This window comes from Moschus berezovskii, chromosome X (assembly GCF_049115385.1).
Source record: "Moschus berezovskii isolate FMDL1 chromosome X, NW_MosBer_1.0, whole genome shotgun sequence".
NCBI classification, from domain to species: Eukaryota; Metazoa; Chordata; class Mammalia; order Artiodactyla; family Moschidae; genus Moschus; species Moschus berezovskii.
This window is the reverse complement of record NC_142488.1, coordinates 27,381,287-27,396,426: the sequence shown is the minus strand read 5'-3', so window position 1 is coordinate 27,396,426 and position 15,140 is coordinate 27,381,287. Positions and strand designations below refer to the sequence as shown.

General features: G+C 37.9%; 1 pseudogene; it reads left to right on the top strand.

Moving 5' to 3' along the window:
- The first annotated feature begins 1,902 nt into the window (after positions 1-1,902).
- LOC129535255 (KATNB1-like protein 1 pseudogene) lies at positions 1,903-2,885 on the top strand (annotated as a pseudogene).
- The last annotated feature ends 12,255 nt before the right edge of the window (positions 2,886-15,140 follow it).

Genomic DNA, 15,140 nt, shown 5'->3' with positions numbered 1-15,140 from the left:
TTTTTTGACTGCTCAATTTATAGCTATGACCCACTGACAAGAAAAATAGCCTAAAAATATTAGATCTTTATTGACATAGGATAGGAAAATGGACTGAAGTTCCCTCATGTCCAGGACTTCCTCCTGTAATCAACAGCCTGGGGCTGATCAAACTAAGATCCCCACTTTCCCAAGGGAAAATCCTTGCTGGGACCAATCTGCCCTTGATATCAGGGCCAAATTGAGCACTATCTGATCTAAATTTTGGCTATAAAACTATGATCACAGAAAAATATGATTTTTGACAATGTGGTCACAATATTCTTTAGACTTCAGAGTAAGCTTGAAGAAAAAAAATTATCTCTATAAAAATTTTTGCCCTGAGGAAATAACTCCTTCTATACCTTTAGATCAGACCTCTCTGGATCACTTATCTAGACTATCTCTAATTCCTAAAACCAAAAAGATAAAAAAAGGGAATAAACCCTTTTAAAATCTTATTCCAACCATTTTTTACAATTAGTGTGCTTTGTATTGTGATATCTGATTCATAACTAAATTTGGAAAACAAAGCTGTACGATCTCTTGTGTCTATTTGGATATATGTATGTCTCAGTGTGTGTCTGTTTTTTGGATAATATTGCTGATATCAGTTTGTAAATGAGCTGTAAGCTAATTGGCCTTAAAAAAAAAGTAAGCACTTACAAATCAAATAATTCTAAATATAGGAGAAATTAACCTAAATGAATTTCAGGTTCATGAGAACTGGAAAATATTCAGTATTAAATACCTGATAATTAATGTTTGTTTATTGATCTAACCAATGTAGACATGTCTAAGAGTAATTAACATTAAGCAGAATATTTTCATTGTACCTAGGTTTAATATAAGTTAAATATTATTATATGTTACAAGTTTGTCAGCAAGGAAATTACCTTGAGTGAAGAAACTTCTAAAAAATGTAAATGAGATATGAGCTTTTAGATAAACTCTATTAAGAATAATTATGCTTTAGGAATGTCTGTCTAAAATAGTCACTCCAGATTGGGGTAACTTGAATTTCTAAGGGTTATGCTAAACTAAGTGCTGGAAGTCTAGGTAATTTCCAAATAAAACAAGATTTTGAAACATTTACTGCTGAACACTAATTTTCTCTTACAGAGAAACTAAAGAGATTTGGGATTAAAAATGAATGATATTTGGTGCCATCCTAAAATGTTCTCTCTAAGAAAGCAAAGGTTTTAGAAATTATCACTGGTATTTATGCTCACCAATCTATAAAATGCTAACATAAAAGTCAGTTCTTGGTTACTTAAGGGAAGTAGGAAGTGTGTTTTCAATAAAGAAGGTATGAGGAATGGAATTGCATTTTGTGAAAGGAAAAGGAAGTAAGCCTGACTTATAGGTGGCTTTTTAGGATGGAAGAACACAGTAATGGGTACAGAATGTGATAAAGTTTGTGAAAAGTGAACCATGAGGAAAGAGTTTTGTATATGGTTAGGACTAAGTTTAAAATAAAGTTAATTAAGTTTACCTTAAAAAGTAAGCTGGTGCAAAAATTTGAATTTAACTTTTCTGTTAGAATAACACCTTTTCTTCAGATTCTGGACTGCCTTTGATAATAGATTTAAGTTCTTTATCTCTTAAATGGGTGTTCAGTGGAAGGACTGATGTTGAAGCTGAAAATCCTATATTTTGGCCACCTGATGTGAAGAGCTGACTCATTTGAAAAGACCCTGATGCTGGGAAAGATTGAAGGCAGGAGGAGAAGGGAACGACAGAGGATGAGATGGTTGGATGGCATCATCGACTCAAAGGACATGCGTTTGGGTGAACTTCAGGAGTTGGTGATGGACAGGGAGGCCTGGCATGCTGTGGTTCATGGGGTCACAAAGAGTTGGACACGACTGAGTGACTGAACTGATGGCATCTAAAACTCACAATGTTAAAAAATGCAACTTTTGTAATAATACTGAGGATCATTCCATTGATCTTCCTAGAAAAAGGACCTCTAATTTCACTAATAAGAACATGAAGGAGGTTAAGAAATGTCCAAAACAGTTGGCTGCTTACATAACTAGAACAGTTGGACAAGCTTTGAAAAGCCCAGATAAACAATGTAAGGTTTATAGAAGAAAGAAAGTTCATCGTCCTGTTCAAAATCCTTGTTACAGAAAAAAGCAGCCCCCTAAAAGTGGGGGCCGTGTCATGGCAAATAAAGAAAATGAACTGGCTTGTTCAGGCCACCTCCTTGAAAATTTACGGCATGACAGTCGAACATATTTGATTAACTTCAGTGATTCTGGTTCTTCACAGACAGAAAGCTCATCATCAAAATATAGTGGCTTTTTTCCTGAGGTTTCTCAGGACCATGAAACAATGCCACAGGTTTTATTCAGCAGGAATTTGAGATTGAATGTAGCTTTAACTTTCTGGAGAAAGAGAAGTATCAGTGAACTAGTATCATATTGGATAAAGATAGAGGACCTTGGAGTTGTGGTGGATTGCCTTCCCGTGCTCACCAAGAGTTTATAGGAAGAAAAACAGTACATCTCACTTGGCTGCTGTGTAGATCTGTTTCCTCTAGTAAAGTCACTACTTAAAAGCAGATTTGAAGAATATATAATAATTTGGTTTAAACTGACTTCAAGCAGTCATAAAAAGGTGGTGTTCACAACTATCATCCAAAACAGAAATTGTGAATGATGGAAATTTTCAGATTTTAAAACAGCAATTAAGTGGATTGTGGGAACAGGAAAACCATCTTACTTTGGTTCCAGGATATACTGGTAATATAGCCAAGGATGTAGATGCTTAATTATTACAGTTGCATTGAAAGACTTCGTCTATAGCATTTGGCTATTCAAAACATCCCTGGTCTATATGATTTCCCCAAAAATATCCCATCTGAGAACTATGGAAGAAATCAAAACCGTTTTTTCCTTTAAAAAACCGCATAATGAAACCACTAATGAAATGCTACCAAGCTACTTCACATTGAAGTGGAAAAAGATCCAAAAGGAGCAGCTTCAGCTTCAATGAGGGGAAAGTGCACTACAAGATTGTTCACCTTTGACTGCATTTGAGATTTATATGGTTATTTAGCAACATTGTTTAAGAAGTACTGGGTCTTAATGCAATCCTGCATAAGAATATAATTTATACTATGTGAAAAATAAGACAGGACTTATTACTAGGAATCACAAAGACCAATCATCATTACTTTTTCTTAAGATTGTGTTTTATAAGAAAACACTTAAATGTGTGCAGCTATTATTTTATGTTGAAAAGACTTTGAAAGTTTAAACCATTATAGCAAATAATCAGTACTAAAAATTTTTTGTTGACACTGAGATACTCTGTATGCAAAATGCCTTAATTATTAATAAGCCAATGTGTATGATACTAATATCTGTTTAATCCTGGATGTTCATTGGAAGGACTGATGCTAAAGCTGAAACTGCAATACTTTGGCCACCTCATGTGACGAGTTGACTCACTGGAAAAGACTCTGATGCTGGGAAAGGTTGGGGGCGGGAGGAGAAGGGGACGACCGAGAATGAGATGGCTGGATGGCATCACCGACTCTGTGGACATGAGTTTGAGTGAACTCCGGGAGTTGGTGATGGACAGGGAGGCCTGGCGTGCTGTGATTCATGGGGTTGCAGAGAGTCAGACACGACTGAGCGACTGAACTGAACTGAACTGAACTGAAGAGAAGTAAAAGCAACCATGCTTCTGGCATGATAAAATCATGGAATTAAATCAGAGGTTTCCATTCATGTAGAATGTTGTTGTTAAAACTTATTCTACACCATTCTTAAAACTTGAGAATATTTTCAGTATCTCTGATTATTTTTTTGCCAGAATCATGTCATGTATTTATGTATGTTATTCCTATATGTAAGAAAAAGGAGAATCTGTATTTGTATGAATACTTAACTGAAAATGTCAATGGAATTGACAAATGTATATTCACTTTTTATTGTATATAGATTTCTGATATTTTCAGTTCTGTATCATTTAAGTTTTCTTCATTTGAGTAAATTCACTAAATATTTCTAAAAAAAAAAGAGTGTAAAAAGGCCATCAAAATAGTGGTAGAAAATAGTTCCAATACTTATAACTTAGAAAACCTCTTATCTTGAGTATGTTTTAAAAGCCACTATAAAGCCCTAAGAAAAAGAGAGACAACCCAATAGAAAAATGAGTAAGATAATTGAATGGGTACTTCACAAAACAGAATTACATAATGGCTATTATGTCATGCCTTTTATAAGCATATAAAAGAATTTAAGCCTCATTAATCAGTGGACACAATATGATATCACTAGTCACCCATTAGAATAGGTAAAGTGAAAAAGATGGAAAACACTCAGAGAAGATGAGGATGTGCAGAAGCTGGAATTCTCATATACTGCTGGGGACAGATAGACCACAAGCGCTGTGGGAAACAGCCTGGCCTTCCCTATGAGCTGGCAATTCAACTCCTTGAAAATAAATAAACCACAGCTATACACCGCAACATGGGTGACTCTCGCAGACAGAATGCAGAGCATGAAACAATCTATGCTGTATAATTCCACTTAAATATAACTGAAAGGAGTCTTCATAACTATCTATGGTATTTAAGGATTCATGAATAAGCTGTAAAGCTATAATGAAATACAAAGAACAGTTATAGGAGTCAGGGTAATGGTTATTTTTTGGGGGAAAGATAGTCATAGGAAAAACGAGGGTGACTTCTAGGGTCCAAGCCTGGCTGGTGGTTACATGGATGTTTGAAAAACTATGTAGCAGCACACTCATTTAGCAGCACACTCATTCTCTATTGAGTGAGTGAGGTCGCTTAGTCGTGTACGACTCTTTGTGACTCCATGGACTGTAGCCTACCAGGCTCCTTGGTCCATGGAATTCTCCAGGCAAAAATACTGAAGTGGCTTGCCATTTCCTTCTCCAGGGGATCTTCCCGACCCAGGGATAGAACCCGGGTCTCCTGCATTGTAGGCAGACGCTTTACCATCTGAGCTACCAGGGTATTAAGTGTGCTCTATTTGCTAACTAAGAAAATTAAAAATTAAATTTGAAAAATTATTCTTGTTTTTTCTTGTGTTGTCTCTGGATGTGTGCCACATTTTATATTACTTTATTATTTTTTTTTCTCTTCTGAGTATGGTCTTCCTGGCTAGCTAATTGCAAGGGGTTCTTGCAGGTGGGGACAGAACAGATAACATTCTAGTTTAGCTGGTTTTCCCTGCCACTCATCACTTGCCGTAAAATCTGGTTGCCTCCTAAAAATAAGTCTCGCTCCAATGATTCTCCATGGAGCGTCAACTGCCTGGTTTCTGCGAGCTAACTGAATCCAACAAGCAGCAGGACCTGGGAGAGGGCATGGAGAAGAATCCTGCTACCACCTGGGTCTCTCATAGTCTGCATTTGGTTTTATAAAGGAAGGTGGCTTTTGCCCTTCAGCATGCATTCCCCAGTCTTACTAAGTGTATTTTCTGTAAGTGATTTCTGAGAACTGCAGTGAGTGCAGCCACACTCCCATCAGAACATACATCTTAAACATGAAAAATAGACCTAGGGGTTGATTTTGTCTCAGCCGTTCCTAGCTGAACATGTGAAGTACCTTCACTTCCTTTTGAAGTCCTTTTTACAAAACCTTTCCCAACCATTGCAAGTGCATTTTTTAATTTAGATAATTCTGTCACAGAGAGAAATTTTCAATTTACTTTGAGAAATTTACATTTAGGAAAAATGCAATGTATCTACCATCCAGTAACTGAGAGTATATAACCTCCAACCAAGCGCATATTTTTCCCCCTTTATATTTTCTTGCAGGTTTCTTATTGAAAAGAGGCTAAACTGAGACCTAGAAGAATTACATTTAGAACATTTGATTGTTTTTCTTTCCAAAGAAAAACATGTTCGTTAAATCCTGATGATAGTAAAAGAGCAGGTGCAAAAAAAGAAGAGAGCTAAAAGTTAAGACCTTGCTGTGCATGGAGATTCTCTTGTTGCACATTATTGTCTCTTTAATCTAATCTTTTCTCTAAGTGTTCCCTAAAATAGAAAAACTTTCATTGTAAATATTGGACTGGTGGGCCACACCATTCCTTTGATTTAAAGACTCTGGGGTATAATGAGAAGAAGCTATTAGTGACAGCTATTTCTATACCAGAATACTTGTCAGAAGCAATGCTTTATGGGAGAACAAACATCTACATGCTGCCATGAGTGGTGGTTTCTTTGACAGTGAAGCGATGATGCTTCCACAAACGGCTTTTACAAATGGTTCCTTTTAAACTTGTCTATTTTCAGTGATTTTCACCAGTTCTACCATAAGAGGTAATTAAGGTGTGGTTCTTGACCCTGTTAGATGAACTTGGTCCATATGTGAGACTAAAGACTTAAGATTATGGGCTCTCAAGGCAGAGCAACTGGGTTTAAATTCCAAGTCAGTCACTAGCTGGCTGTGTAATAGATAGTAACTATGGTAACTTGATCTCGGAACCTCAATTTCCTCATCTATGAACTGAAGAAAAAGAAAACCTATTTTATGGATCACTGAGAGCAGTTCAACTAGTAACACAGGCCTGTTTAGTTCAGTTCTTTTCAGTCGCTCAGTTGTGTCCAACTCTTTGTGACGCCATGGACTGCAGCACGCCAGGCTTCCCTGTCCATCACCAACTCCCGGAGCCTACTCAAAGTCATGTCCATCACGTCAGTGATGCCATCCAACCATCTCATTCTCTGTTGTCTCCTTCTCCTCCCACCTTCAATCTTTCCCAGCAATCAGGGTCTTTTCCAATGAGTCGGTTCTTCCCATTAAGTGGCCAAAATATTGGAGTTTCAGCTTCAGCATCAGTCCTTCCAATGAATATTCAGGACTGATTTCCTTTAGGATAGACTGGTTGGATCTCCTTGCAGTCCAAGGGACTATCAAGAGTCTTCTCCAACACCACAGTTCAAAAGCATCAGTTCTTCAGTGCTCAGCTTTCTTTACGGTCCAACTCTCACATCCATACACGACTACTCGAGAAACCATAACTTTGACTAGACAGACTTTTGTTAGCAAAGTCAACAAAATATGACCCCCAAATGACAGCACCTTAACTCAGCATGGACTGTTGTTAGACTAGAAGAGATCAAGCACTATGAAGGATCTGAGATTTCATCCTACTTGCAAGCTAACTGGGTGGCTTGATGCAGTTTTGTGGATATTGGCAGATAGCACAAGATTCCTGAATCAGACATGAAGGACTGATTTTTACTTTACTACTGACAGCACAGCAGGCAGCATGAGCATATTTGGATCAGTTCCCTTTGTTCCCCTCCCCGATCCCAAACCTCCCAAGGGCAATGTGGAGCCTGTCAGGTGGATGCCTGTTTGCAGTGAGTTGACAAAATGGAAGAATCCTGTGTTTGGGCACTTCAAATCTTTTAGAAGGGGTTGAGAGGAAACCTGCCCAAACTTTGCCCTGATGGAGAGGTTATCTTTACTCTTCTTCTGCTAACAAATCTTCCCTCTTCCCCAGAGGGAGATGCCATCTCTATTGCCCAAGATTGCTGGCTTACAAACATCCTGGAAAAGCGAGTCCAGAACAAAAGCAAACAATGCCTCTGCTCCAAAGATGTGCAGACACGTGAGAGAAACATGAAACACGGTCCCCTACAAAGACAAACACAGAGTGGGTTTGAAGAGGAAATATGTGAAAAGGAGAGAGTAGAGTAATGTATAATAAAGTTTTTTCTTTGATATTCTTTTCTCCTTTTTATTGATGCATAATATACACACAGCAAGATGCATGTATCATATTTCTACAATTCAACTTTCAAAATGGATCACAACCCAGATCAACAAAGGGCTGATCTCCTGCTCCCAGAACACCCCTTGTACTCTCTTTCAATTAATAACCACTCCCCAAGGGTTAACACTATTGAAGGGTAACTACTAACCATAGATTAGTTTTGCCTGTTTTTGAACTTAATTTAAATGGAACCCTAGGATATATACTCTTTTTGACTGCTTCCCTTTGCAACTAGTTTTCTTTTAACTTGACATTATTAGTGGTGGTGAGTACTTATAAATAGTACTTATCCATACTATTATATGTATTTTCCATGGTTTATTTTAATTGCCCGTATGTGGCAATACGGCATTTATCCATTCTACTGTTGATGAGCATTTATTTAAGTCCTGGCTTTGGATTATTACAAATATTGCTGCTATGAACATTGCAGTATGAGTCTTCTGGTGAGTATATATTTGCATTTCTGTCGGGTATATACCTATGAGGAAAAATTCTAGGCCTGAAAGTTTTGAATGGGTTCAGTTCAGTTCAGTTCAGTTCAGTTCAGTCGCTCAGTCGTGTCCGACTCTCCGCGACCCCATGAATCACAGCACGCCAGGCCTCCCTGTCCATCACCAACTCCCGGAGTTCACCCAAACTCATGTCCACAGAGTCGGTGATGCCATCCAGCCATCTCATTCTCGGTCGTCCCCTTCTCCTCCCGCCCACAACCTTTCCCAGCATCAGAGTCTTTTCCAGTGAGTCAACTCATCGCATGAGGTGGCCAAAGTATTGCAGTTTCAGCTTTAGCATCAGTCCTTCCAATGAACATCCAGGGTCGATCTCCCTTAGAATGTAAAATATGCTAATGCCAACCCCTGCTTTTACAATAATAATGTCTCCTGGTTGTTTATTATTTGCCTCCAAAGAGTACATCTGCAGCAGCTTGAAACAACATGCCACTCTATGTCCATAATTAAAATAAAAGAGTTTTTAGAAGCCAGTTTAAATTAGACATTTTCATCGGCCTACATGTGAAGTTTTAATTAAAATACATTCACATTAAGACTCCATCAGTTGAGTGCAGCTATTCACTTTTGCTGCAAAACAAGCAAGGAGGCAAAGATAGACTTGAGGCATTTGCAGCATACATACCCCAAAGTAGAACAGACAAAACAGAAGTAGAAGCTAATATGGAAAGAAAATGACTGTGACAGAAAGTCCCAGTCATGCTAGAAGAGCAGCTTAAGAAGAAATTGGTATGAATATATTCCCTATATTTGGAATACTCAATTGGCTGTGTGAGCAAATAAAATGGTGTGAAAAGAGTGGGTTTACTGGTTAGATTCACTGAGCCAGGCGAAAATAACAGGTAAAAACATTAATCCACAGAAGCAATTCCCTAAACAGTAAGATTCTATCTGCCAGAATATAGAAAAATAGGGAAGTTTAAGAGCTGTAGCCAAATCCAGAGACATGAAAGGCAAATGAGAAAGCCATAAAGGGTAGAAATCAGGCCAGCTCTCTAAGGACATCTTTAAAAAAAAAAACCCACAAACCACATATATTTCTTTATAGGACAAATGCAAGAAACTACAATCTGAAGCAAAAACGTAATGCCACTTGCAAAAGATACTGAAAAGTCTACTGATAAGTGTTCATTAACTATCCAGAGAAATGGATCACACTGATGGCACTGACGGGGGAATCCAAGCAATCTATCTATTCAGCTATTTCCTTTTTAAGTTTCAATGTTTCCTCACTGCCTCACTGCATTTTGGTTTCTCTTTTGAAAACACATGGGGAGGAAATGTTCCAAGAAAACTGAAAAAGGAGTAACTTAGGCAGAATGAATTTCAATCACCAAAAGCCAGTGATAGGAAGGCCCTTCCCAGACGGAGGAGGTTCATGTCAACTTACAAATGGGCTGGGGTGAAGGAAGACAGAGGTGTCACACTTGATCAATTTCCTTGCAACGGCTGCCTTAGGGACTGAACACTCCCTGCCTTAGGGAACAGGGCACGTTTTAGTAGTAGTAGTAGACTCAGTGCAAATGCTGTAAAAATCATAAACTTTAATTTTGTAATTTGCATATAATTTATGTTTACTAAGCTTATATTTACTAATATGAGTGTGTTGTAAGCAATGGTTTTCCAAATTTGGTCCCCGGACCGGCAATGTGAATATCACCTGGGAATTTGTTAGAAATGCAAACTACCAGCTGGGGCCCAGTCATCAGAGTTTTACCAAGTCCTCCAAGGGATTCTGAGTCATGCAAAAATTTGAGAATCACTGCTATAAAGTACTCAAAGAATTCAGCAGAAAGAGGAAAATCAAAAGTCTCCATTCACCAGTACCCACTTCTCTGCAGGTAGCCTTGTGACCTGATTTGGAGTAAGACCTAATAAACCTTTTCTAGGCTTTAACAACGGAGAAGGCAATGGCAAGCCACTCCAGTACTCTTGCCTAGAAAATCCCACGGATGGAGGAGCCTGGTAGGCTGCAGTCTGTGGGGTCGCTATGGGTCGGACACGACTGAGCAACTTCACTTTCACTTTTCACTTTCACACATTGGAGAAAGAAATGGCAACCCACTCCAGCGTTCTTGCCTGGAGAATCCCAGGCATGGGGGAGCCTGGTGGGCTTCCGTCTATGGGGTCACACAGAGTCGGACACAACTGAAGTGACTTAGCAGCAGCAGGCTTTAACAAAATTCACATTCAAAACAGATGAAGATATACATACATCACAAACATATTAGCAGATCTTTTTTGCTCTTGGCACCTCTGGTTGGGATTCTGCAAGATATCAACATGTTGTCTCATAAAAGGTGAAACCCTTTTAAGGAAAGGCTTTAAGGAAAGGCTCAGTCTTGTTCTGTGAATTTCAGAAGACTGATTGTAGTGTAACCTAAAGGTGATGACTCAGAGTAAATTTCCTTTGACCCAAGGATAGATGATATTGTCTAGGCAAAAGCAGAGGGGAGCCAAGAGGGGAACTGCTGAGAGCTTACAGACTAGAAAGTCCTGAGAAGGGGTCCTATGCCCTCAACTCCCACCCCAGGCCTCAACCAAACTCCTGGCTCAGGTGGATCAGGGTGTAGAAACCCTTGGGGTTTTTGTTTTGTTTTGGTTGGGGGAGCTGAGAGCTCAGTGGCTTCTAGAAGCAAAAGAGCTATCTCTATTTTCTGTCCATTCATGGGGTTTGCTATAGTCTCCAAGGATTCCCCATGCCATTCTATGTATGGTTGTGAAAGAAGGGCCCATGTTCTTGAGTGGGGTACCCTTGACTCTATAGTGGTATAGGATCTCAGAACGTCTTCCATGTGTATGAGAATGACAAAGATATGGCACAGAGAATGGGCACATGCAAAGAGACGTTATTGGCAGGAATGAGTCAGGATGCACAGACCTAAGTTGCCTGGACCATAAAAATATGCCCAGGGAAAGAGTGTGGCGATTTATTGCAGTAAGAACACTTAAAGAAAGTGAAGTCGCTCAGTTGTGTCCGACTCTTTGTGACCCCATGGACTGTACAGTTCATGGAATTCTCCAGGCCAGAGTACTAGAGTGGGTAGCCTTTCCCTTCTCCAGGGGATCTTCCCAACCAAGGGATCGAACCCAGATCTCCTGCATTTCAGGCAGATTCTTTACCAGGTAAGCCACAAGGGAAACCCAAGACCACTTAACATGAGATCTATTCTCTTAACAATAAGATCCAGTAATCCCACTTCTGGATATTTAGGCAAAAGAATTGAAATTAAGATCTCAAAGAAATATTAGCATGCTCATGTTCATTGCAGCACTATTAAAAATAGCCAACATATAGAAACAATATAAATGTACATCAATAGATGAATGGATAAACTATAATAAGGATAATGAATATAGACAATAATATTGAACTATTATATAACTATCTAATGTGATAAATATCACTACAATAGCAATCATTTACAATATATAAATGTATCAAAGTAACACATTGTACACCTTAACTTTATACAATGTTATGTGTCAAATATATTCAGTAAAAAACAGAAGTCAATTCATTTAAAATTAATACAAACATTTGTGAGAAACCAAAATAGCAAATTACTACATTATGACCTGACCATCTTTGCGATTATTAATGAGTGGATAACTTTGGGACATTAAAGACCTGGGGGGAATGTGAAATATACATGCAATAGAACATTACTCAGCCTTACAAAAAAAAAAGGGAAATTCTGCAACGTATGACAACATGGATGATCTTTGAGGACAGTATGCTAAATTAAATAAGCCAGTCACAAAAGGATAAATATGATAAATACCACTTATATGATGTATCTAAGACTCATAGAGCAAAATAGTGGTTGCCGGGGTTGGGGGTGGGAACTTGGAAATACTGTAGAATATTTCAAATCTGGTAAGATAATTTCTCCCCTCACTTCTTTTTTCCCCAACGAAGTGAAATGAAGTGAAAGTCACTCAGCTGTGTCCGATTCTTTGTGACCCCATGGACTGTATAGTCCATGGAATTCTCCAGGCCAGAATACTGGAGTGGGTAGCCTTTCCCTTCTCCAGGGGATCTTCCCAACCCAGGGATCGAACCCAGGTCTCCCGCATTGCAGGCCGATTCTTTACCAGCTGAGCCACAAGGGAAGCCCTCTTTTCCAAATATCTTTGGCTATTATGTTTTAACCTTTCAAAAGAACACAAAATTTAATTTGTCATACATTATTAAATATCTTAATAAGAATTTTGCTTGCTACTGAATCCATGTAATAATTTGGTATATTTTTGAGGCATATTTGAAAATTCAGTTTTCAAGTTGAGGTATAATTTACATATAACATTATGTTAGTTTCAGGTATATAGCATAAAGCTTTGATAAGTGTAAAATTCATTATCACACAGTTAAATTTTTCTTGTGATGAGAACTTTTAAGACCAACTCTCTTAGCAACTTTAAAATACAGAATACAGTATTTTAACATGCTGTACATTTACATCCTCAGAAGTTATTTAGTTTATAACTGGAAAATTCTAACTTTAGACAACCTTCATCCATTCCTCCCACCCTTCACCCCGACTCTGGCAACCATCAATCAATTCTATGTACAGTTGGATATTTTTTAATATTCACTCTTAAATTCATCATCATAGTATGACTCTTATTTAGATTTTCTTTCATGACTTTCAGTGTTTTTTCCTAAAATAGATCTTGCACACTTCTTTTTAATCTTATTCACAGGAGATTTTTTAAAACAGTTTTTCTTGCTATTGTGAGTGGGGTATTTCTTCCATGGCAATTTTTTTGTTGTTCATTCAAGAAATATTTATTGATAGGTGGTATGAGTCCACTGTATTTGAAAGTGGTTATTTCTGATGCATAGCAAAACTTTAAGGACTTTGGTATTCTTATTGTATATCTGCCCACTTTGATGGGTTTCCTAATTGGCTTTATAGGTTTGTGGTTGGTTCTCTTGGACTCATAGTGTCTGTAAATTATCATAATTTTTTCTTTTCCTTGCTAATATTTTTAGTTCTTCTTACATTTTAATGTCCTATTACATTGGCTAGGCTTTCCAGAACAGTGTTGTGGAGATAATGAGAATTCTTGTCTTGTTCCTACTGATAATGAGAATGCTGTTCAAATTTCCCTGTTAACTATGATGTTTATTGTAAGCTTCTGGTAGGTAGTCGTTCTCAAGTCAAGAAATTTATATTCTTAGAATTACTGAGAATTTTCATTAGGAAAGTTTTTGAATTTTATCAAAATAATTTAGCATTGAGTGGAAGTAATATGATTTTCTATTTTGTTAATGTGATTAATTATATTAATATAGTTCTTAGTACAAATTATCCTTGCATTCCTGGAATGAATCCTTAGATCTAATACTCTTCACTCTTGTAATATTTTTTTGCTCAAGTTTCATTTAAGATTTCTACATTTATTTTTGTGAGATTGGTTTACAAGGTCTTATAAGACTTGAATATCAGGGTTATGCTCGCCTAATATATTGGCAAACTTTTCTTCATTTTTTATGCTTTAACAAATTTTAAGTGGAAAAAATATTTTCTGTTCTTGATGAGATTGGTAGAATTGACCTGAGAAATTAATCGGGCCTGTTACCTTTTGAAGGATGGCTATTTTTATTACTTTCTGAATATTTTCTAGCTATTTACCCTTTCAGTCTATCTTTGTCTTCTTCAGTCTGATTTGGGAATTTATATTTTTCTAGGGAATCATCCATTTTATCTGAAAGGAGCAGGAAGCTTGCTGAGGGTCCTCATGATTTCCAGTGTAATAAAGAATTTTCTTGGGCCTGAAAAAGCTTAGTGTTACTCCTTCAAGGAACTGATTTTCTTTTTTCTTTCTCCCCTTCACATTTTTCCTCAGTTTGTTTCTGAAGTCCAAAAGTTGCCAGGCTCTATTCTGCTTTTTAATTTTTTTTCCAGCCACAACTCAAGCTGCAGAAATCCTCCCTTCAGCTCTTTGGAATTGGAATTTACTCTTCTTGTTCCTCTCTCAGTCATCATCCAGTCTTCTTATTCTAGAACTCCCTTCACATTTTGAACCACTTTTGTAATTCTTTTTTTTGTCTTTCCCAGTACCTCATAGCAGTGCTTGTCAAACTTTACGGTGTATACAATCACCTGAGGATCTTGTCAAGATGGAGACTCTGCTTCAGAGGAGCTGGGCTGGACCCAAGAATCTGCATTTCTATCAATCCCAAGTGCTGCTCTGGGTCCTTGGACCACATTTTGGGTAGCGTTGAAAGGAGCCTTGAAGATCCCTTGATGTAATTTTCTCAAGGGTTAAACCAACATAGCAGTTAATAGCCATGTGTCTTTAGTAGTGGTTAATTCAGGTCCTACTTAATATATCATGTTGCTTTCTACCAATTTGCCTTTAGGTCTTTGCAGATAAAGTCAAGTGAAATGAGAGTATATCCCATTTACATGTAATGCCTTTTTAGTTCAACCATACACTATGTATCTCAACAAAAAGGAGTTTTGTTACAGCCAGTATCTTCAAGGATAACAGTAAATTTGGTCTTCATGCTCCTACCCTGATGAAGGCCACTTACAGAAGAAAGCAATGCTGCTGGTGTTAAAAAGACCAGATTACCATCACCATCATTCTATCACTAGTACCATTCTCATGCTAAAGCATGCTCCCCCCACTCCTGACCAATCTCTCAGTTTGTTTCTACACTACATTCCAGTAACTTCACTGTTATAAACCTATACATGCTGGAAAGTGAAAGTTGCTCAGTTGTGTCCAACTCTTCGCAACCCCATGGACTATACAGTCCATGGAATTCTCCAGGCCAGAATACTGGAATGGGTAGCCTTTCTCTTCTCCAGGGGATCTT